This window comes from Oncorhynchus masou, chromosome 29 (assembly GCF_036934945.1).
Source record: "Oncorhynchus masou masou isolate Uvic2021 chromosome 29, UVic_Omas_1.1, whole genome shotgun sequence".
NCBI classification, from domain to species: Eukaryota; Metazoa; Chordata; class Actinopteri; order Salmoniformes; family Salmonidae; genus Oncorhynchus; species Oncorhynchus masou.
In genome coordinates, this window is record NC_088240.1 from 34139255 (window position 1) to 34163592 (window position 24338).

The following is a 24338-nucleotide window of genomic DNA, read 5'->3' on the forward strand; positions in this document are numbered from 1 at the left end:
GGACCTCAGAGAGCTGCTGAATGTTTCTGGTCTCTATCAGATCTTTGAACCTTGACTTCTGACCCTTGGCCAGATGGGGCGGAGTAAATCAGAGTCACATACTGCATTGTCGCCGTTTTGCAAGCTCCGACCCCACTTTGCTATTTTGTGATTCTTCCGTCATCTATTTTTACTAAATGTTTTCGCTATCATTTCTTGCCTCTTCAATAACAACTGGTTTGCTGATTCTAGCGTGTTGGAAGTGTCGACCCATTGTTCACCCGTCTTGTAATACCTGATGGTCAAATGCCGACCCTTCTACCTCCCAAGGGAGATTTCATCTGTTATCGTGACTGTTGTATACATTCCACCTTAGGACAAGAAAAATGACAAGCTGGCAATTAACGAACTGCACGAGGCAATAAACAAGCAACCGGTCCGTGGCGGTCCTTCGTGGGCAAATTTTGTCAACAAACTTTGTCATCAAAGTCGGGCATTCTCTGGATTTATGGTGCTTTAAAGACAACTAGGAATTCAGAAAAAACAAGGTCAAATCATGATGACATCAGTGATCTTTAGGTCGGAGCTCTAAAAAGAGGCCCGAGTTCCGGACTTGCAATTCCGAATAGGATGAATGTTCAAAACCCGTTTTTTTCCAGAGTTCCCAGTTGTCTTGAACTCACTGAAGTCAGATTTCCCATTTCCACCACCATAGAAAGCACTGAGCTAGGCTGAAACACCAGAATTTTGGAGATGCATTACTCAAGAAAGCAAAAAAGAGAAAGTTTGTATGCGGCTTTATTAACTCAATTATTATTATTACACATATTAATGTCAAAACGACGAAGATGTCGCAGATGCTACGCTATAGGACTGTTTTGCTAGCACAGACTGTAATATGTTCCGGGATTCATCCAGTGGCATTGAGGAGTATACTATCTCAGTCATCGGCTTCATCACTAAGTGCATCAACGACGTCATCTATACAGTGACCGTACGTACATATCCCAACCAGAAGCAATGGATTACAGGCAACATCCGCATTGAGCTAAAGGCTAAAGCTGCCGCTTTCAAGGAGCAGGACACTAATCCTATTGCTTTAAGAAAGCCCGATACTCCCTCAGATGAACCGAACCATCAAACAGGCAAACCGTCAATACAGGATTAAGATTGAATCCTACACACCGGCTCTGACGCTCATCAGATGTGTCAGGGCTTGAAAACTATTACGGACTACAAAGGGAAACCCAGCCAGCTGCGCACTGCCCAGTGACGCAAGCCTGCCAGACGAGCTTAATGCCTTTTCGCTTCGAGGCAAGCAACACTGAAGCATGCACCAGATGTTCCGGAAGACTGTATAACGCTTTCGGTAGCCGATGTGAGCAAGACCTTTAAACAGGTCAACATTCACAAAGCCGCGGGGCCAGATGGATTACGAGGATGTGTACTCAAATCATGAGTGGACCAACTGGCAAGGTTCTTCACTGACATTTTTAAAATCTCCCTGACCAAGTCTGTAAAAACTACATGTTTCAAGCAAACCACCATTGTCCCTGTGCCCAAGGAAGTGAAGGCCTAAATGATTACCTGCCTAAATGATTGAAAGGCTGGTAATGGCCCATCAACAGCATCATGCACCCTAGACCAGTGTTCCCAAACTTTGTATAGGTAGCTCACCAAGAAAGGACATTTATTAAACAGGGCACAAATAATAATCAATAATTTTGCTCTTTATTTAACCATCTTACATTTAAAAAGCTTATTTGTTTATAATTTACACCCTTCTCAGGTTAATGAGATGGGTGTGCTTGAAAGGATACACATAATTTTGCAATGTTGGGTTGTATTGGAGAGAGTCTCAGTCTTAAATACATTTCCATACACAGTCTGTGCCTGTATTTAGTTTCCATGCTTGTGAGGGCCGAGAATCCCCTCTCACATAGGTATGTGGTTGCAAAGGGAATCAGTGTCTTAACAGCGCGATTTGCCAAGGCAAGAAACTCGGAGTGCTGCCCTATCCAGAAATCTGGCAGTGGCTTCTGATTAAATTACATTTTCACAGAACCACTTGTTGCAATTTTGACGAGGCTCTCTTGTGAAGATATCAGTAAGTGGACTGGAGGCAGGGCATGAAGGTATAACGAATCCAGTTGTTTGTGTCATCCATTTCAGGAAAGTACCTGATTTGGGGCGGCAGGGTAGCCTAGTGGTTAGAGCGTTGGACTAGTAACCGAAAGATCGAATCCCTGAGCTGACAAGGTAAAAATCTGTTGTTCTGCCCCTGAACAAGATAGTTAACCCACTGTTCATATGCTGTCATTGAAAATAAGAATTTGTTCTTAACTGACTTGACTAGTTAAATAAAGAAAAAATTGCGCACTCAACTCACTCAGGCGCTTTGCTATATCACATTTGACATTGTCCGTAAGCTTCCTTTGAGTTCATTTGCACACCAAAAAACTTACAATGATGGAAAAACCTGTGTGTTGTCCTTGTTAATGCAGATAGAGAAGAGCTCCAACTTCTTAATCATAGCCTCAATTTTGTCCCGCACACTGAATATAGTTGCGGAGAGTCCCTGTAATCCTAGATTCAGATCATGCAGGTGAGAAATAACATCACCCAGTCGTGTGAAAAACTTGTCATCATGCAAGCGGCCAGACAAGTGAAAATTATGGTCAGTAAAGAAAACTTTAAGCTCATCTCTCAATTTAAAAAAACATGTCAATACTTTGCCCCTTGATAATCATTTTAAATGAGCGTTACATGGTCACTGTCCATATCATTGTAGAGTGAAGAAAATACATGAGAGTTCAGGGGTCTTGCTTAAACAAAGTTAACCATTTTCACTGTCATGTCCAAAATGTTTTTCAAGCTGTCAGGCATTCCCTTGGCATCAAGAGCCTCTCGGTGGACAGTGCAGTGTGCCCAGGTGACGTTGGGAGCAACTGCTTGCACCTGCGTTACCACTCCACGATGTCTCCATGTCATGGCTTTTGCACCATCAGTACAAATACCAACATGAGCAGCAACTATGTTTGGCTACATACGGACCGTTAGTGGAATTCCCGCGAGAGAGTAACGTTTAATGTGATTTTATGTTAATTATTTGACTAGGATACCTGTATTTGACATTGTGTTGTTATTTCGCTGAACACTAGATGGTTTAATTTTATTTTTGGCAGTGAATCAAGGCTACTCAGGTAGAAAAAAAATGTATAGTCCGCTTGGAAAATATAAATTTACTGTTTGAAAATGCGAATCACATTTTTATTTGGCGTACCCCCGGCGGCATTGTGCGTACCCCAGTTTGGGAATACCTGCCCTAGGCCCACTCCAAACTCAACAGATCCACAGATGACGCAATCCCAATCAAACTCCACACTGCCCTTTCCCACCGGGACAAAAGGAACACCTATGTGTTCATTGACTACAGCTCAGCGTTCAACACCATAGTGCCCACAAAGCTCGTCACTAAACGAAGGACCCTGGGACTAAACACCTCCCTCAGCAACTGGATCCTGGACTACCTGACGGGCTGCCCCCAGGTGGTAAAGGTAGGCAACAACACATTTTCCACACTGATCCTCAACACTGGGGCCCCTCGGGGGTGCATGATTTGTCCCCTCCTGTACTCCCTGTTCACCTACGACTGCATGGCCAAACACGACTCCAACACCATCATTAAGTTTGCTGACGAAACAACAGTGGTAGGCCTGATTACCAACAACGATGAGACAGCCTATAGGGGGGAGGTCAGAGACCTGGCAGTGTGGACTACAGGAAAAGGTGGGTCGAACAGGCACCCATAAACATTGACTGAGTTTCAATTTCCTTGGCGTCCACTTCACCAACAAATTATCATCGTCCAAACACACCAAGACAGCCGTGAAACCAACACTTTTTGCCCCCCCTGGAGACTGGAAAGATTTGGCATGGATCCCCAGATCCTCAAAAAGTTCTACAGCTGCACCATCGAGAGCATCCTGACCGGTTGCATCAGCCTGGTATGGCAACTGCTCGGCTTCTGATCGTAAGGGTCTACAGGGGGTAGTGCGTACGGCCCAGTACATCACTGGGGCCAAACTTCCTGCCATCCAGGACGTACATACTAGGCGGTGTCAGAGGAAGGCCCAAAAAATACTGGAGAGCCAAGTCTAAGACCAAAAGGCTCCTTAACAGCTTCTACCCCCAAGCCATAAGACTGCTGAACAATTAAACAGATGGCCACCTGGACTATTTACATTGACCTCTTCTCTTCTCTTCTTCTTTCAAACTCCCTGTGTTCTATTGGCTGCTGTACTTAACATTCAGAAAACAAAAGCTTTCATCCCTCTTTGAATATTGTATTAGTATAAGAAATGCTTAAAAAAGCTTTCCTAGATTTTCCTAGGACAGGAAGAGCTATGGGGCGTTTTTTAAGGAGACATGCCAGCGAAGCGCAGGTGCATATTGCACAAGAGGCTATAAGTTAGAAGCTTATGCATAACCCATCCTTCATTAGCTAAATATAAGGCTAATACCGCATTTCATGTATTACTTGAAAGGAGGTAGGTTAGGACATCTATATACTGTATATATATATCAATCTTAAACAGGATTAGGCCCATCTACTTTGGATGCAATTTGAATGGAATTGATGGAGAGAGAGAAAGTGTCACAACCAGATCTGTTTCACCTGTGCTTGTCTCCACCCCCCCAGGTGTCACTCATCTTCCCCATTATCCCCTGGGTATTTACACCTGTGTTTTCTGTCTGTCTGTCTGTGCCAGTTCGTCTTGTTTTGTCAAGCCATGCAGCGTGTTACTCCGTGCGCCTGCTTTTTCCTTTTCTCTGTTTTTTTGCTAGTCCTCCCGGTGTTGACACTTGCCTGCCTTGACTCCGAACCCTCCTGCCTGACCATACTGACCGGACCTCGAGCCTGCCTGACACTCTGTACCTCCTGGACTCTGACCTTGTTATGATTTTTTGCCTGTCCACGATCATTCTCTTGCCTGCCCCTTGGATACTAATAAATATCAGAGACTTGAACCATCTGCCTCCCGTGTCTGCATCCTGTGCCCTTATAGATAGACTGTGAGAGTGCTCGCATGCATACTGATTTAAAGCAACGATAATCAAGTGACAGGCTGTTTTAAAACTCTGCAGCTGCAATTGAAAAAAAAAACATCTTTACAAAAAAAACAAGGTGGCTCCTGAAAGCCAGATGGAGATGTGTAAATTAGACATACATTCAATTCTTATATTACTGTAATATAGGCTATGCTACAGCAGATCTTTCTATCTTTCACAAGAAAAAAAGTTACCATGATGAGATGATAAATGCACTGTTAACTGCGCTCCACACTGAGATGCGCTTTCTGTCCCCACCCTGAGCGTTGATGATTGATCATCAGGACAGCATAGAATAGGCGTGGTCCATAGAGATGGCAGATTTAGACATGGCATATAATTTAACAGTTCTATTTCACCTCATGCTGTTATTTATCCCAGGAAAGGGAGTGGGGGGGGGGCAGCATTCCACCATCCACATAGAAGTGGCTGCAGTGGAGCAGGTCGAGAGTCTCAAGTTCCTGGGAGTCCAAACCCCTGAGGACTTAAAATGGTCCACACACGCGCATAGACTTGAAGAAGGTGCAACAGCGCCTCTTCGACCCTCAGGAGGTTGAAAAGGTTTGTCATGGGCCCTCAAATCCTCAAAAAGTTCAATATGTGTGCAATTGTGAGCATCTTGACTGACTGCATCACTGCTTGGTATGGCAATAGCAACACCCAGTACATCACTGGGGCCAAGTTCCCTGCCATCTAGGACCTCTATATCAGGAGGTGTGAAAGGAAGGCAAGGGAAATCGTTAGTCACCCAAGCCATAGACTGTTCTCTCTGCTTCCGCACGGCAAGCAATACCGGTGCATCAAGTCTGACACCAACAGACTCCTGAGTAGCTTCTCTCCGCAAACCACAAGACTGCTAAATAGCTAATTAAATACACTGAGCAAAAATATAAACGCAACATGTAGTGTTGGTCCCATGATTCATGAGCTGAAATAATTATCCCAGAAATTTTCCATACTCACATAAAACCGGATCTCTTACACAGGTGCACCTTCTGCTGGGGACAATAAAAGGCCACTCTAAAATGTGCAGTTTTGTCACACAACATAATACCACAGATGTGTCAAGTTGAAGGAGCGTGCAATTGGCATGCTGACTGCAGGAATGTCCACCAGAGCTGTTGCCAGACAATTTAATATTCATTTCTCTACCATAAGCCGCTTCCAATGTTGTTTTAGAGAATTTGGCAGTACGTTAACCGGCCTCGCAACCGCAGACCATGTGTAACCAGGCCAGCCCAGGACCTTCCCTTCTGGCTTCTTCACCTGTGAGATCGTCTGAGAACAGTTACAGAGACAGCTGATGAAACTGAGGAGAATTTCTGTCTGTAACAAAGCCCTTTAGTGGGGGAAAACTCATTCTGATTGGCTGGGCCTGGCTCCCCCGTGGGAGCCATGCCTGCAACCCTTCCCAGTCATGTGAAATCCGTAGATTAGGGTCTAATTTTAACGGTATTTGTCGTCTGAAGAAGAGGATTCATCGGACCAAAGCACAGCATGGTAAGTTTTCATGCTTGTTTTATTAAAACTGAACACTATAACAAAAATAAACAAGAGAATAACCGAAACAGTCCTGTAAGGTGCAAACACTAAACAGAAATTAACTACCCACAAAAACCATGTGGGGAAAAAGCTACCTAAGTATGACAGCTGTCCCTGAGAACCATACCCGGCCAAAACAAAGAAATACAAAAACATAGAAAAAAGAACATAGAATGCCCACCCAAATCACACCCTGACCAAACCAAAATAGAGACATAAAAAGCTCTAAAAAGCAGTATTCAGTATTGTCACGTTCTGACCTTAGTTCCTTTGTTTTGTCTTTTGTTTTAGTATGGTCAGGGCGTGAGTTGGGTGGTTTGTCCACGTTCGTTTTTCTATAATTTGGGATTTCTGTGTTCGGCCGAGTATGGTTCTCAATCAGAGGCAGCTGTCAATCGTTGTCCCTGATTGAGAATCATACTTAGGTTGCCTGGTTTCACTTTTGAGTTGTGGGTGTTTGTTTTCCGTGTGAGTGTTTGGTCCACACGGTACTGTTTTCGGTTTTGTATATTCACGTCATGGTTTGTTGTTTTGTTCGAGTGTTCTATTGTCTTTATTAAAAAAACATTATGGACACTTACCACGCTGTGCATTGGTCCTCCGATCCTTCTCGCTACTCCTCCTCAGAAGAGGAGGACGAGAATCCTTACAAGTATAATTGTTTAATGTTGCATATCTTTTTTTTACCCCCTTTTTCTCTCCAATTTCACAATATCCAATTGTTAGTCGTTACAGTCTTGTCTCATCGCTACAACTCCCGCACGGACACGGGAGAAGCGAAGGTCGAGAGCCATGCATCCTCCGAAACACAACCCAACCAAGCCGCACTGCTTCTTAACACAGCGTGCATCCAACCCAGAAGCCAGCCGCACCAATGTGTCGGAGGAAACACCGTACACCAAGCAACCTGGTCAGCGTGCACTGCACCCGGCCCGCCACAGGAGTCGCTAGTGGGCGATGAGACAAGGATATCCCTGCCCTAACCCAGACGACACTTGGCCAATTGTGCGCCGTCCCATGGGCCTCCCGGTCCCCGCCGGCTGTGACAGAGCCTGGGCTCGAACCCAGAGTCAGACCACTGCGCCACCCGGGAGGCCGCATTTATATTTTTGATCAGTATATATTGTTATTGATTACTGCATTGTTAGGTTTAGAGCTTGCAAGAAAGGCATTTCAATGTACTTGTGCATGTGACATTAAAACTTGAAACTTGGTCATTTTAAATGGCAAAAACAGGCAAAACAGAAGACCGGAGATGGTCTGAACAGAAAGCAGCTTCAGCTGAACAAAAGCCATGTGTCACATGTGAGACATCCCAGAGAGAAAGTCTAACAGCAGATAATTGTGATTCTTAGATCATTAAATTCAAATGCCTTCAATTTGTCATCTTAGATCAAGAAGGCAAGTATTTTGGGCCCAGACGTTTCTGCAGGCAGTTGGGTGCAGGCAGAACCCCCAAGGCACATGATTCAAATATCTAATATGTTTAATAAATAACCAGGTGGAATTAACATTCTTAACATAACATTCTACAATGTTACTGGATTTTGTGTTGCACAGACAGATAAACAATTCATGAACATTTACAATCCCTTCCCAGTGACATAATGAATATTGTGTTGTTGGTTGATGGTGTGGAGATCTTTTTAAATCTGAAAACATCTTATACTCAAAATCATTAGCAAATAGCATTTTTTTTTTTACTATGTCAGCACTAAATCAACACTAACCTGTGTTAACCTGAGATTATCTGCCTCTGTGGAGACATAAATCACACTCTGGCATTGACATACAGCTAAATCAATACCTGAACACAAACACCCCTCTTATCTCACTTTACAAAACAAACCATCTCTGAACAAACCCAGAAAAACAGAACCATCAATCTCGCAAGAGTCATACTCCACAGGTCTTGGTAAGGGCAGAGCTTTTGAGTAAATACCCCTTTTGTACCTCTGTGAAATTTGGAGGAGTTGGACTTCATAGCATGCAAGAGGTTTACAGGTCAAGTGACCCTGTGGCCAAGGTATTTGCTGGAATATGCATGTACTTGTTGTGCCTTGCGAGTCGCTATATTTAGGCTCTCTCTCATCTCCAACTGTCCTCAGTCACAGGAATTCTCTCTCACAGGAGCAATGCCGAGACGGAGTGGAGCAAACGCACATTTTGGCATTTCAAAATCACAAGCGGGTGGACTGTCAGCATTAGAAAATGCTGATAGTCCATATTGTGGTATTTGTCAAGTAATGATGCAAAAACATATTCTGAGGTTTCAGATCAGACACATTTCCCCATCCTGGCCAAACACAATTACCATTTTACAACACACTGGACGTTTATTTCAGATTAGCATAGAGACAGATTCAAACTACACTGACATTTCTGAAGATGGTTTGTGTTTTTAGCCATATTTTTGTTATACGATGAGCTAGTTAAAGTAGCATTCCCATAAACAAGAAAAATCATCTACATTTAATCACATTTCTTTAGAAGGCTATTGCCTAACCAAGCCCACTGACTGATAAGAAATATAATGTGTAATGGTGTTGAAAACAAACAGTTCACTATACAACGTGGTAATAATAGCATGTGTGAATGTGGGTTTTCCTACCAAAATGGCATTGTAAGTCAAATGTGAACAGTAAGGCTTACTTCCTAAAGTTCAAATGAAGTGATCCACATGTATGTATCAACAGAGATCAGTAAAAGCCCTGTCTAACAGATCCTTTCAGGTGAGGGTGACTGACTAGACGGATCCCTGGTTTACTATAAGTAATTTCCTTCCCTGCCACTGCCACATTAGCCCAGGGTTCATGAAGGGTCAGTGATCCCTAACTTCCTGACACCGCAGCAACTTGATTGGATGACATTTGGGGGTAGTGATAGAAACAGTCACAATCTGTCAGGAGAGTGTCAGCCAGTCTCCTGTCCAAGCCCCTCATTAGCATTCACATCAAAACACACACACACACACACCAGTTAGGGGAGGGGAGTACTCCAAAATACCCCTTATCTAGTGGGTGTGTCCATTAAGCAGCTAAAGGCAGCCTATATTAAACATGTGCCTGAGAGAGAGGGATTACTGGTCTATCATACTATGACACAAGTCATTTCCTCCTTCACAAAGCAAAGCCAGTTGGTAGCCTGGGAACAGGTTACATATTAGCCAGAGAACATATTGGTGCATATCTGTACCTGTTACTGAGTCACACTCTAGTATTGATTTAAGTCACATGAACAGCTAGGTCTCTGGAGGCAACAACCAATTTATTGAGGTCCGTCTCCAAACATCTTAGCATAGGTATATTCCCCTGCAGCACACTCCCTTATCAAACACTGAGTTGAAACACAATACGATAAGACCGAGTTTGTGCTCTTTCGAAATGACTAGGCTATCTCTGGTTTTAGTACAAACTACAAAACAACCTCACCTTCCTTGAACCCTATTTTGGTCTTCCTCGCTTACTTTAGGAAATCAGTAGGTTTTCCCCTTGAAGGTCACTGGGAACAGTGTAGTTCCCATGACGAGGAAGGAAAGGAGTCGGGAAGGGGCACAATCACTTCCAAGCGCAGTCTCTGCAGGGGTGCAGACATTTTTAAGAGGACTTAACTACTTCCAGAGTTCTGAGTTCCGGTTAAGCTCAGCTATGTCTGGAAAACACATTCCTGGAAAACTCACATTCCATTCCAGAAGGCTGCTCCAGTCAGCTAACTCACCAGGCTGCATTCAGCTAACTGGTGCTCCGTTCAGCTAACTCACCAGGCTGCTCCTCAGCTAACTCACCAGGCGTTTCAGCTAACTAAACCAGGTTGTTCCGTTCAGCTAACTCACCAGGCTGCTCCGTTCAGCTAACTCACCAGGCTGCTCCGGCAGCTCCGTTCAGTAACTCAGCTCAGCTAACTCACCAGGCTGCTCCGTTCAGCTAACTCACCAGGCTGCTCCCAGCTAACTCACCAGCTCTAACTCACCAGGCTGCTCCGTTCAGCTCAACTCACCAGGCTGCTCCGTTCAGCTAACTAACCAGGCTGCTCCGTTCAGCTAACTAACCAGGTTGTTCCGTTCAGCTAACTCACCAGGCTGCTCCGTTCAGCTAACTCACCAGGCTGCTCCGTTCAGCTAACTGACCAGGCTGCTCCGTTCAGCTAACTCACCAGGCTGCTCCGTTCAGCTAACTCACCAGGCTGCTCCGTTCAGCTAACTCACCAGGCTGCTCCGTTCAGCTAACTCACCAGGCTGCTCCGTTCAGCTAACTCACCAGGCTGCTCCGTTCAGCTAACTAACCAGGCTGCTCCGTTCAGCTAACTAACCAGGTTGTTCCGTTCAGCTAACTCACCAGGCTGCTCCGTTCAGCTAACTCACCAGGCTGCTCTGTTCAGCTAACTCACCAGGCTGCTCCGTTCAGCTAACTAACCAGGCAGCTCCGTTCAGCTAACTAACCAGGCACCGGGCTCTGATAACAACACAGTACACATCCACAGCATGTAAGGAGAAAAACACTGCATAGCCAGCATTTTTTATTATTTTTTATGTCCTGGGATTTGCGTCCACACAATTTCCCCTTGTGAGTGCAAACCGCCACAGTTCTCCATGTGGGTTATATACTATGAGAAGCTAATTTAGTATTTAAGGCAGATGGCTTTCGAGTGAATTCCAAAGTGAAGGGCTGCAGTCACACTAAATGTATACAGCATGTTGAATGTTGATCTGGAACACACCATGCATTCAGACCCTTTGACTTTTCCCACATTTTGTTACGTTACAGCCTCATTCTAAAATGGATTAAATTGCTTTTCCCCCCTCATCAATCTACTACACACAATACCCCATAATTACAAAGCAAAAACAGTTTTTTAGAATTTATTGGTAAATTTATTGAAATAAAATACTGAAATATCAAATTTACATAAGTATTCAGACACTTTACTCTGTACTTTGTTAAAGCACTTTTGGCAGCGATTACAGCCTTGAATCTTCTTGGGTATGACGCAACAAGCTTGGCACACCTGTATTTGGGGAGTTTCTCCCATTCATCTCTACAGATTCCCTCAAGCGCTGTGAGGTTGGATGGGGAGTATCCCGATCGAACATCCAGAGATGTTCGATCGTTCAAGTCTGGGCCACTCAAGGACATTCAGAGACTGGTCCCGAAGCCACTCCTGTGTTGTCTTGGCTGTGTGCTTCGGGTCATTGTCCTATTGGAAGATGAACCTTCACCCCAATCTGAGGTCCTGAGTGCTCTGGAGTAGGTTTTCATCAAGGATCTCTCTGTGCTTTGCTCCATTCATCTTTCCCTCGATCCTGACTAGTCTCCCAGTCTGCCTCTGAAAAACATTCACACAGCATGATGCTGCCACCACCATGCTTCACCAAAGGGATGGTGCCAGGTTTCCTCCAGACGTGACGCTTGGCATTCAGGCCAAAGAGTTCAATCTTGGTTTCATGAGACCAGAGAATGAACATTTGAACATCTTGGCCATGTTCTGTTATAATCTCCACCCAGCACTGCCAGAAGTGGACTGGCCACCACTTATAGCCTGGTTCCTCTTTAGGTTTCTTCCTGGGTTCTGGCCTTTCTTTCTTTTTTTCCCTAGCCACAGTGCTTCTACACCTGCATTGCTTGCTCTTTGGGGTTTTATGCTGAGTTTCTGTACATCACTTTGTGACATCAGCTGACGTAAGAAGGGCTTTATAAATACATTTGATTTGATCAATGGAAACAGGATGCACTTGATCTCAATTCCGAGTCTCATAGCGAAGGGTCTGAATACTTATATAAATAATACTTTTTTTTTATTTTTAACACATTTGCAAAAGCTAAAGCCTGTTTTCGCTGAGCCATGATAGGATATTGTGTGTAGATTGATGAGGATATACATATATATTTTTAATCTATTTTAGAAAAAATGCTGTAAAGTAACAAAATATGGAAAGGGGAAGGGGTTTGAATAATTTCCGAATGCACTGTATGCACATATTTGTAAATTTTCCGACCTCATGGCTCCCATATCTTTCCTACCGTGACCACTTATGGCTGTTTTAACAGAGAAACTATGAGATATGACCATTCAATTAAAGTCATACAAATCATAGACAATATTTCCAAACTGCGACGGGCGCTTATACGTCATTTAAATGGTTGATAGCATAGGGCCAAGAGAGGGGAAAGTGTACTGTAAGTGTAATCTGATGAGGAAATGCTCAAAGCCTTCACCTACTAACAACTCCTATTATTGCCAAACTCTCAAGACTGACACACTAAATTCAGGGGAGATATCACAACACACAGTGGTGTTAAAAAGCCTCACGTCAGGGAAGTTTGGAGCATCTTCTAAAGAAAGGGAGAGGGGGATACCTAGTCAGTTGTACAACTGAATGCATTCAACTGAAATGTGTCTCTCGCATTTAACTCAACCCATCTGAATCAGAAGACCTTTGTACAAACCATCTATGCTGGGGCATTACTTTAAATGACGAGACATTTCCCTAACAACAAGACAAAAACCTCATGGTATTTCACCCCCTATAAATGTCTAAAAGTTTGAAGAAAAAATTGGAAAGAGAGTTGAGGTCTCTTTGATACCTGACTTACTTGTTAAAATGTTCCAGTAGTAAACATATGATGCCACCATAAAGGATTCTTCTATTTATTGCGTGAAACTGTTGAGTTGGCAGACTACCTCCTGTATTTCTGTTTTATTGGTTCTTACAGACAAAAAAAGACACTTCAATGTAAATAACCATACCTGTCACCCCATAAATACCATTACCTCCAGGTTATGCCTGCAGGTTTTAAACAAATGGTGCTTGGTTTACTTTTAAGTCATGGTGGCCTCCACAGTTTGACATCAAGCAGAAGCCTGAAATGAGAGGTTGCGCGAGAAGGGATACTGGCAGTAGAGAGATATCTTCACACCACTTGGCACAGACCTGGCAGTGTACTGTATACCACTAGGAAGGAACCCTTAGCAAGAAACTGATTCTTAAAATCTAAACCGACAGAGAAAACATTTACCACTTGGCAGTCTATCTAGGATTTCAGAATTTTTCTGTGATAGTTGCAAGCCAAAATGTTTGATTTTGCTGCGGCAATAATGACATTTAGTGACGATTTCGTCCAATTTGTAATGACAATTCAATAACGAGGGAAAAATGTGTTGACGTGTTGCTTGATTGAATCATTTTATGGGGTAAAATTGCAGTGATTGGTTAAAATTGCGAGCCCTCTGTTTGGAGTGTGGTGATGGAACAGTTACAGTGGGGCAAAAAAGTATTTTGTCAGCCACCAATTGTGCAAGTTCTCCCACTTAAAAAGATGAGCGAGGCCTGTAATTTTCATCATAGGTACACTTCAACTATGACAGACAAAATGAGAAAAAATTATCCAGAAAATCACATTGTAGGATTTTTAATGAATTTATTTGCAAATTATGGTGGAAAATAAGTATTTGGTCACCTACAAACAAGCAAGATTTCTGGCTATCACAGACCTGTAACTTCTTCTTTAAAAGGCTCCTCTGTCCTCCACTCGTTACTTGTATTAATGGAACCTGTTTGAACTTGTTATCAGTATAAAAGACACTTGTCCACAACCTCAAACAGTCACACTCCAAACTCCACTATGGCCAAGACCAAAGAGCTGTCAAAGGCCACCAGAAACAAAATTGTAGACCTGCACCAGGCTGGGAAGACTGAATCTGCAATAGGTAAGCAGCTTGGTTTGAAGAAATCAACTGTGGGAGCAATTATTAGGAAATGGAAGACATACAAGACCACTGATAATATCCCTCGATCTGGGGCTCCACGCAAGATCTCACCGTGTGGGGTCAAAATGATCACAAGAACGGTGAGCAAAAATCCCAGAACCACACGGGGGGACCTAGTGAATGACCTGCAGAGAGCTGGGACCAAAGTAACAAAGCCTACCATCAGTAACACACTACGCCGCCAGGGACTCAAATCCTGCAGTGCCAGACGTGTCCTCCTGCTTAAGCCAGTACATGTCCAGGCCCGTCTGAAGTTTGCTAGAGAGCATTTGAATGATCCAGAAGAAGATTGGGAGAATGTCATATGGTCAGATGAAACCAAAATATAACTTTTTGGTAAAAACTCAACTCGTCGTGTTTGGAGGACAGAGAATGCTGAGTTGCATCCAAAGAACACCATACCTACTGTGAAGCATGAGTGAAAACCTCCTTCCATCAGCAAGGGCATTGAAGATGAAACGTGGATGGGTCTTTCAGCATGACAATGATCCCAAACACACCGCCCGGGCAACAAAGGAGTGGCTTCGTAAGAAGCATTTCAATGTCCTGGAGTGGCCTAGCCAGTCTCCAGATCTCAACCCCATAGAAAATCTTTGGAGGGAGTTGAAAGTCTGTGTTGCCCAGCAACAGCCCCAAAACATCACTGCTCTAGAGGAGATCTGCATGGAGGAATGGGACAAAATACCAGCCACAGTGTGTGAAAACCTTGTGAAAACGTTTGACCTCTGTCATTGCCAACAAAGGGTATATAACAAAGTATTGAGATAAACATTTTTTATTGACCAAATACTTATTTTCCACCATAATTTGAAAATAAATTCATTAAAAATTCTACAATGTGATTTTCTGGATTTTTTTTCTCATTTTCTCTGTCATAGTTGAAGTGTACCTATGATGAAAATTACAGGCCTCTCTTATCTTTTTAAGTAGGAGAACTTGCACAATTGGTGGCTGACTAAATACGTTTTTGCCCCACTGTATATGCGGTAATATTGCAATGATTTTACTGTTTTATGCAGTAATAGTGCAGTGATTGGTCAAATTTGAAAGCCCTCGCATACATTTCTGCTAAATTTGTTATGATCACAAAATCCTGGAGGGACTGCCTGTTGGTAATGGTCCCATAAAGTTGCATGTACAGTCTTAGCAGTAGAGTCCAGACCACAGTGTTACAATGTGATGTGGCTATATCACAGTGATACAAGGGACTATGGAAGGTGGGCAAAAGCTTTACTAACTGAGTGACAAACTGGTATCATTCAGTGAGAAACTGGGAATGCAATCTAAACTATCCACCTAAACTTTATGGTGTGGTTTGCCCTGAGGGGAACAGCATTCTCACTTCAGTAAAAGGCCCAGTGCAGTCAAAAACGTGATATTCCTATGTTTTTTAATAACACTGAAACAAAATATAAATGCAACATGCAACAATTTTATAGATTTCACTGAGATACAGTTTATATAAGGAAATCAGTACATTTAAATAAAAACATTAGGCCCTATTCTATGGATTTCACGACTGGGAATACAGATATGCATGTTGGTCACAGATACATTGGATCAGAAAACCAGTCAGTGTCTGGTATGGATCTCGTCATGGTATTTCTGTGCATTCAAATTTCCATCGATAAAATGCAATTGTAGCTTATGCCTGCCCATACCATAACCCCACCACCACTGGGCACTCTGTTCACAACGATGACATCAGCAAACTGCTCGACCACATGAAGCCATACATACTGTCTGCCATCTGCCCGGTACAGTTGAAACCGGGATTCATCCGCGAAGCGCACACTTCTCCAGCTTGACAGTGGCCATCGAAGGTGAGTATTTGTCCACTGAAGTCGGTTATGACATTGAACAACAGTCAGGTCAAGACCCTGGTGAGGACGACCAGCACACAGATGAGCTTCCCTGGGACCTTCCTGACAGTTTGTGCAGAAATTGTTCCGTTGTGCAAACCCACAGTTTCATCAGCTGTCTGGGTGGCTGGTCTCAGACGATCCTGCAGGTGAACAAGTAGGATATGGAGGTCCTGGGCTGGCGTGGTTACATGTGGTCTACGGTTGTGAAGCCGGTTAGACGTACTGCCAAATTCTCTAAAATGATGTTGGAGGCGGTAGAGAAATTATGGTAGAGAAATTAACATTAAATTCTCTGGCAACAGCTCTGGTGGACATTCCTGCAGTCAACATGCCGACTGCACACTCCCTCAAAACTTGACACTTCTGTGGCATTGTGTTGTGTGACAAAATATTTTAGAGTGGCCTTTTATTGTCACCAGCACAAGGTGCACCTGTGTAATGATAATGATGTTTAATCAGCTTCTTGATATGCCACACCTGTTAGGTGGATGTCAACCAAATTCTTGAGAAATAAGCTTTTTGTCCGTATGGAACATTTTTGGGATCTTTAACTTCAGCCCATGAAACATGTGACCAACACTTTACATGTTGCGTTTATATTTTTATTCAGTATATATTTCCACACTATGGAGTTGGAATAATACTGTGAAATGGTAAAAATTATGCTAAAACCTTTTTACTGTTTCGTTGGGAGAGAGTTTGGGCCTTGCACGGGGACCTCACAATGAGGTAAATCAGTTAATAGACCAATAAGAAAGACAGTTCCAAACCTCCCTGCCAATAACAGCTACTTTTCTGTTTTCCCTCCTCACTTAAACCACTCCCACACAGTCCTAGCTACATCTTAGCTTGAGAAATTGCTCTTTAACTCTTAGGGATAGCCTCCTTTTTTCTCCATTTCCTGTCTGAATAACATGCCAAAAGTAAACAGCCTGTTGCTCAGGCCCTGAAGCCAGGATATGCATATAAGTGGTACCATTGGAAAGGAAACACTTTGAAGTTTGTATAAATGTTAAAATAATGTAGGAGAATATAACACAATAGATATGGTAGGAGAAAATCCAAAGAAAAACCAATCTGACGTTTTTTTGAAAGACCATCCTCTTAGAAATGCAAGAGAAAGGTCATATTGTAAAATGTCATATTCCTATGGCTTCCACAGGATGTCAGCAGTCTATGTTCAAGGTTTCAGGCTGAAATATCAGTTTTAGTAGAAGGACACAGCCTTGGAAATTCATGTTTGCGCGCACCATGAAGAAATTACGCACCTGCTAAAATCAGTTTCCTATTGAACATACTTCTTTCCGAAAGAAATACTATAGTTTGATTACATTTTAGGGCATCTGAGGAGTAAATATAAACATATTTTGACTTGTTGAAACAAAGTTGAGGGGTAGATTTTCAGATTCCTTTCTCTACAAGTTGAACGAGTGGATTACTCAAATCGATGGCGCCAACTAAACTGACTTTTTGGGAGATAAAGAAGGATTTTATCTAACAAAACAACACTACATGTTATAGCTGGGAACCTTTGGATGACAAATCAGAGGAAGATTTTCAAAAAGTAATTGAATATTTAATCGTTATATGTGAAAGTATGAAACCTATGCAGGTGGAAAAATATTTTGATGTGGGGCGCCGCCCTCAAACAATCGCATGGCATATTTTCGCTGTAATAGCTACTGTAAATCGGACAGCACAGTTAGATTAACAAGAATTTAAGCTTTCAGCCGATATAAGACACTTACAGTGCCTTGCGAAAGTATTCGGCCCCTTGAACTTTGCGAACTTTTGACACATTTCAGGCTTCAAACATAAAGATATAAAACTGTATTTTTTGTGAAGAATCAACAACAAGTGGGACACAATCATGAAGTGGAACGACATTTACTGGATATTTCAAACTTTTTTAACAAATCAAAAACTGAAAAATTGGGCGTGCAAAATTATTCAGCCCCTTTACTTTCAGTGCAGCAAACTCTCTCCAGAAGTTCAGTGAGGATCTCTGAATGATCCAATGTTGACCTAAATGACTAATGATGATAAATACAATCCACCTGTGTGTAATCAAGTCTCCGTATAAATGCACCTGCACTGTGATAGTCTCAGAGGTCCGTTAAAAGCGCAGAGAGCATCATGAAGAACAAGGAACACACCAGGCAGGTCCGAGATACTTTTGTGAAGAAGTTTAAAGCCGAATTTGGATACAAAAAGATTTCCCAAGCTTTAAACATCCCAAGGAGCACTGTGCAAGCGATAATATTGAAATGGAAGGAGTATCAGACCACTGCAAATCTACCAAGACCTGGCCGTCCCTCTAAACTTTCAGTTCATACAAGGAGAAGACTGATCAGAGATGCAGCCAAGAGGCCCATGATCACTCTGGATGAACTGCAGAGATCTACAGCTGAGGTGGGAGACTCTGTCCATAGGACAACAATCAGTCGTATATTGCACAAATCTGGCCTTTATGGAAGAGTGGCAAGAAGAAAGCCATTTCTTAATTAAATATATCCATAAAAAGTGTTGTTTAAAGTTTGCCACAAGCCACCTGGGAGACACACCAAACATGTGGAAGAAGGTGCTCTGGTCAGATGAAACCAAAATTGAACTTTTTGGCAACAATGCAAAACGTTATGTTTGGCGTAAAAGCAACACAGCGCATCACCCTGAACACACCATCCCCACTGTCAAATATGGTGGTGGCAGCATCATGGTTTGGGCCTGCTTTTCTTCAGCAGGGACAGTGAAGATGGTTAAAATTGATGGGAAGATGGATGGAGCCAAATACAGGACCATTCTGGAAGAAAACCTGATGGAGTCTGCAAAAGACCTGAGACTGGGACGGAGATTTGTCTTCCAACAAGACAATGATCCAAAACATAAAGCAAAATCTACAATGGAATGGTTCAAAAATAAACATATCCAGGTGTTAGAATGGCCAAGTCAAAGTCCAGACCTGAATCCAATCGAGAATCTGTGGAAAGAACTGAAAACTGCTGTTCACAAATGTTCTCCATCCAACCTCACTGAGCTCGAGCTGTTTTGCAAGGAGGAATGGGAAAAAATGTCAGTCTCTCGATGTGCAAAACTGATAGAGACATACCCCAAGCGAATTACAGCTGTAATCGCAGCAAAAGGTGGCGCTACAAAGTATTAACTTAAGGAGGCTGAATAATTTTGCACGCCCAATTTTTCAGTTTTTGATTTGTTAAAAAAGTTTGAAATATCCAATAAATGTCGTTCCACTTCATGATTGTGTCCCACTTGTTGTTGATTCTTCACAAAAAAATACAGTTTTATATCTTTATGTTTGAAGCCTGAAATGTGGCAAAAGGTCGCAAAGTTCAAGGGGGCCGAATACTTTCGCAAGGGACTGTATATGTACCTAAATGTTTAAAATCCATAATATTTCTGAATATTTATTTGAATTGCGCGCCCTCCAGTTTTGGGACACCGATCCTTGTAAGAGGCATTTTTTTTTTTTTTTACTATTTTAATTGAAAACAGACACAGTAAGGTACCTTATTGTTGCCCAGATATTATTTGATATTGAGATCAAAACGGCTGCATTAGACCTTTTAAGACACTTAATAGACCAGTAAGACTGGATTTTAATAAGATATGCAGATATTTTCACAATACACATGACTGAAGACTCAATATAATAGTGAATGACTTCTTAGAATGAAGTGTCTGCTTTAATTTGACTTTCATAAAACTGTGGAAGTTAATCAACTGATCTTATTTGTCTTCTGGTTTATTTGATCAATCATGAAGCTACCTGTGGTTGGATGAACTGATAGGGTAATGACTGTTTATGGTGTCTGTATCAGTTAAGGAGAGACGAACAAGAGGTTTGTGGTGCGGTGAAATTCTCTTCAGACCATCTACATCAAGGTGACACCAAAAGAAAAACAGAGAGAGAAAGAGTGAGAAAAAATATTCTTCTGACAGCTTTAAACTGAAATGTTTCAGCCATTGTCTGTATACTGTTACACTCTACCAGTTTGGAAAGCCCTGGGCCAATACAAATGACAGATTTATAGCTTTGTTTTTTGGCAGCCGGGTATTGGACTCTACAGTAGGCAATGTTGTTAAAGGTAGAGAAGTAGAAAGAGGGCGAGTCGCTTCATGAGAGGGATTGTATGTAAGTGGACACACCCGTCACTAGTGTCAGCATGGCTTGTTGTATGACAATACTCAGTGACACCTTGAGGGTTGTGGGTACCTGAGTGGACATGGAATACAATGAGAGTCCCTATTTTTTAGCTGCAGTTGATTCCACAATCAGCAAAAAGGAGAAAGGGAGAAAGTCATGGATTGTGGAGGTGTTATAGGGTAGGATGTTGTAGTGCCAGCCTCTGTAGTGTAACAAGCTGCTGAATCATGGAAAGTTTTTGTCTTTTGTTTTTGGCATGCATCTCTATTGCCTCAGTTATTCTGAACACAATCTAAAACGTACAAGATGGTGCCGGAGGGGATGGCTGCCGTCGTATCGGCTCTTAACCAACCATGCTATTTTGTTTGTTTTTTCGCATTGCTCATAACTTGTTTTGTACATAATGTTGCTGCTACTGTCTCTTATGACCGAATAGAGCTTCTGGACATCAGAACTGGGATTACCCACCTCGACGAGGAGTTCTTCAATAAGTCAGATGCAGGAGATATACTACAGACGCCCGACCAGGCCCAGATCCCTGTGACTCGCTGGAAAAGGAAACGTAGATTTCGCGGAAAGAGATCTAAATGCCTTGTGAGGATCAGGCGACGAGTGCATAACTTGCCCTTGCCTTCCTAACGTTCAATCGCTGGAAAATAAATGGGACGAAGTGAATGCACATATATCCTACCAACGGGACATTAAAAACTGTAATATCTTATGTTTGTGGATGAACAACAACATTAAGAACATACAGTTGGCGGGTTAAACACTCCATCGGCAGGATAGAACAACAGCCTCTAGTAAGACACGGGGCGGAGGTATATGCATATTTGTAAACAATAGCTGGTGCACAATATCGAAGGATGTCTCAAGGATGTCTCGCCTGAGGTAGAGTATCTAATGATAAGCTGTAGACCACACTATCGACCTAGAGAGTTTATCTGCATTTTTAGTAGCTGTCTACATACCACCACAGACTGAGGCTGGCACTAAAACCACATTCAATGAGCTGTATCCCACCATAAGCAAACAGGAAAACGCTCATCCAGAGGTGGCGCTCCTAGTGGCCGGGGACTTTAATGCCTGCATTCAGTTTTACCTAATTTATATCAGCATGTTAAATGTGCAACCAGAGGGAGAAAAAATTCTAGACCACCTTTACTCCACACAGAGACATGTACAAAGCTCTCCCTTGCCCTCCATTTTGTAAATATGACCATATCTCTATCCTCCTGATTCCTGCTTACAAGAAACAAATTCAAGCAGGAAGCACCAGTGACTCGGTCTATAAAAAAGTGGTCAGATGAAGCACTTGCTAAACTACAGGACTGTTTTGCTAGCACAGACAGGAATATGTTACGGGATTCTTCTGATGGCATTGAGGAGTACATCAGTACATAATTACCTCAATTACCTCGACACCGGTGCCCCCGCACATTGACACATTGACTCTGTACCAGTAGCCCCTGTATATAACCCTGCTATTGTTATTTACTGCTTCTCTTTAATTATTTGTTCTTATTATCTCATACTTTTTTATAGGTATTTTCTTAAAACTGCATTGTTGGTTAAGGGCTTGTAAGTAAGCATTTCACTGTAAGGTCTGCACCTGTTGTATTTGGCACATGTGACAAATACGATTTGATTTGATTACAACATTAGGGGGAGTATTGTGTGTAAAGCAGGGTGTTCTATGAGCCATTCCCACAATCTCAGCCACACAGAAACAGCTGGCCATGTCGACCTCACCGTGGGCAGGTGAGCAAACAGCCCTGAGTGGTAGAGTGGTGCTGGCTGCATCAGGCCCGCATGGCAGGCAGAAAGAGAACTTCCCTCAGCATCCTACTGGCACGAGAAGCCATCGTGCACAGAGAGAAACCACCACTAAGAAGTGCTGCCCACAGGAATGCGTTGGCTATTAGAAGCCCCCATTAGGAAGTAGAGAGAGGGGCTCGGGTTACTGTGTGTGTGGCTGGAGCGCACCAGGACCCACTGAGCCTGTTGCAACGACTCAAAGGGATGCCACAGGACTCATCTTCAATAAAACTCCCACTGGAGGTCATATTATACTTCAGAGGGCTCAGGAAAAATGTGCTCTCACTCACTGTCTCTGTGCATGTTTTGTTTTGCTGTATCACTTAAGTGGAAGGCATTCCAATAATGCAATAGCTATAACAGTTAGGATACAATCACAAACAAGTACAAACATGTTGCAGAATGCACAGGAGGAAAACAGAGATGAGAAGAAGAGTGAGGAACATCAACAAAGAGCATACGAACAGAACTACCTGTGATATCCTGATAAAATCTTCAATCAGAGTGTCTCTGTCTTCTGTTACATAAAAAGAAAAGGAGAAGTGGTGAGAAAAGTACCCCCACTGTTCTCCAAACAAGTAGGTTCGGTCACTGTCTGCTCTAAACAAAACCAAGTTCCCGCTTCCTTTGGAGTGTGGTTTAAACATCTCCCCATCTTTGTTCTTTGTTCTCGTCCTCTCCCACGCACACGCTTTACTATGTAGATCCAACACAGGAAGTGACTAAGGGGCTGGTCAGTTCTCTGTCACAAACCCCTCAAGCCTAAGGCCCTATAAAACCCAAGGGGCCTTTTCTTCAGGCTTTACTGCTCTTTTGTGTGCATGGGTCATTCTCCCTCTTGTTTGACAATATCAGGCATTCAGAGCCCAGGCAGACACACTGGTTGTAAACCACTCAGGCTGTCGACAACCCTCTGATCAACTCCAGAGCTTCGAGAAGGCCATCGAGAGGTGTCTCCTGCTGTGGATGGTCTAGCATGTCTAGACTGGAGGTTGACCTCCTTTGGTAGGGCTATATAGCCTGGGCTGAACGCTTTGGAAAATGACTATGTGTGAGGACCAACTTGCAGAGGGATTGGGTGCCTTTAAAAGCAAGTCAGAAAATTGAATGAAGAATACCTGATCATTATGGAAATCACTGTTCTAACAAACAAAAAAATCTGTATTTTCCTCATTTGCCAGTTGCTTGTACTATAAAGTTTAACAGTCAGATGAGTCTGCACTCAGAAGGTGAAACTATGTTGGTTCACATGACTGGTGCCATTTCAGTAATGACTTGAAGACAGGGGATTATAGTAAACAAAGCCAGTGAAGTGTGACAAAGGATCTATCTAGAGAATAGCTGGAAGCAAAACAAACATCTAGCCTCAAAGGCTGCTCAGAAATGTATATTATGTCTGTGGTCGGTCAAAATGTCTTTAGGAAAAACGTTAACGTCATCTCTCCTTTTTCACTTTTTCTCTCTAAATCAGATTATGTTCGACAAGATCTCATCTACACAGCTTTCTCTGAGGGCTTTGAAGTTATAATACAGGACCTAAACCAATCCAGGTGGATGGAGTTTACTATGTTTTCACTGCCTGGTAATGGCCATATAAAAGCTAACCTAAGTGTTCTGTTTGGGACCCAGCGTTACACGCAGCATTACACAACCATCTGATTAGAGTCAACCATTAGCTAGGAGATAACTGTCACACCCTGATCTGTTTCACCTGTCTTGTGCTTGTCTCCACCCCCCTCCAGGTGTTGCCCATTTTCCCCATTATCCTGTGCATTTATACCGGTGTTTTCTGTTTGTTGGTTGCCAGTTTGTCTTGTCTCATCAAGCCTACCAGCGTGGTTTCTCCCGTACGCCTGTTCTCGATAGTCCCTGTTTCCTAGTCCCTCCGGTTTTGACCTTTCTGCCTGCCCTGACCCTGCCTGCCGTTCTGTACCTTACTGACTCTGCACTGGATTACTGACCCATTTTGTTAGTTTGAATCACAGATGTTTATTGTCTGCATCTGGGTCTTATCCTGAGTCCTGATAATAACTGTATTCATTTATCCATTGTAGAGTGATGTTCATCAGTTTTCAAATATAGTTTGACATGTGTAA

General features: G+C 42.8%; 1 protein-coding gene across 1 annotated transcript in view; it reads right to left on the reverse strand.

The window, feature by feature from the left end:
* LOC135519392 (ly6/PLAUR domain-containing protein 6B-like) overlaps positions 1 to 24338 on the reverse strand; it is a 52928-nt gene that overhangs the window by 14396 nt on the left and 14194 nt on the right. The gene's annotated exons all lie outside the window — the stretch shown is intronic.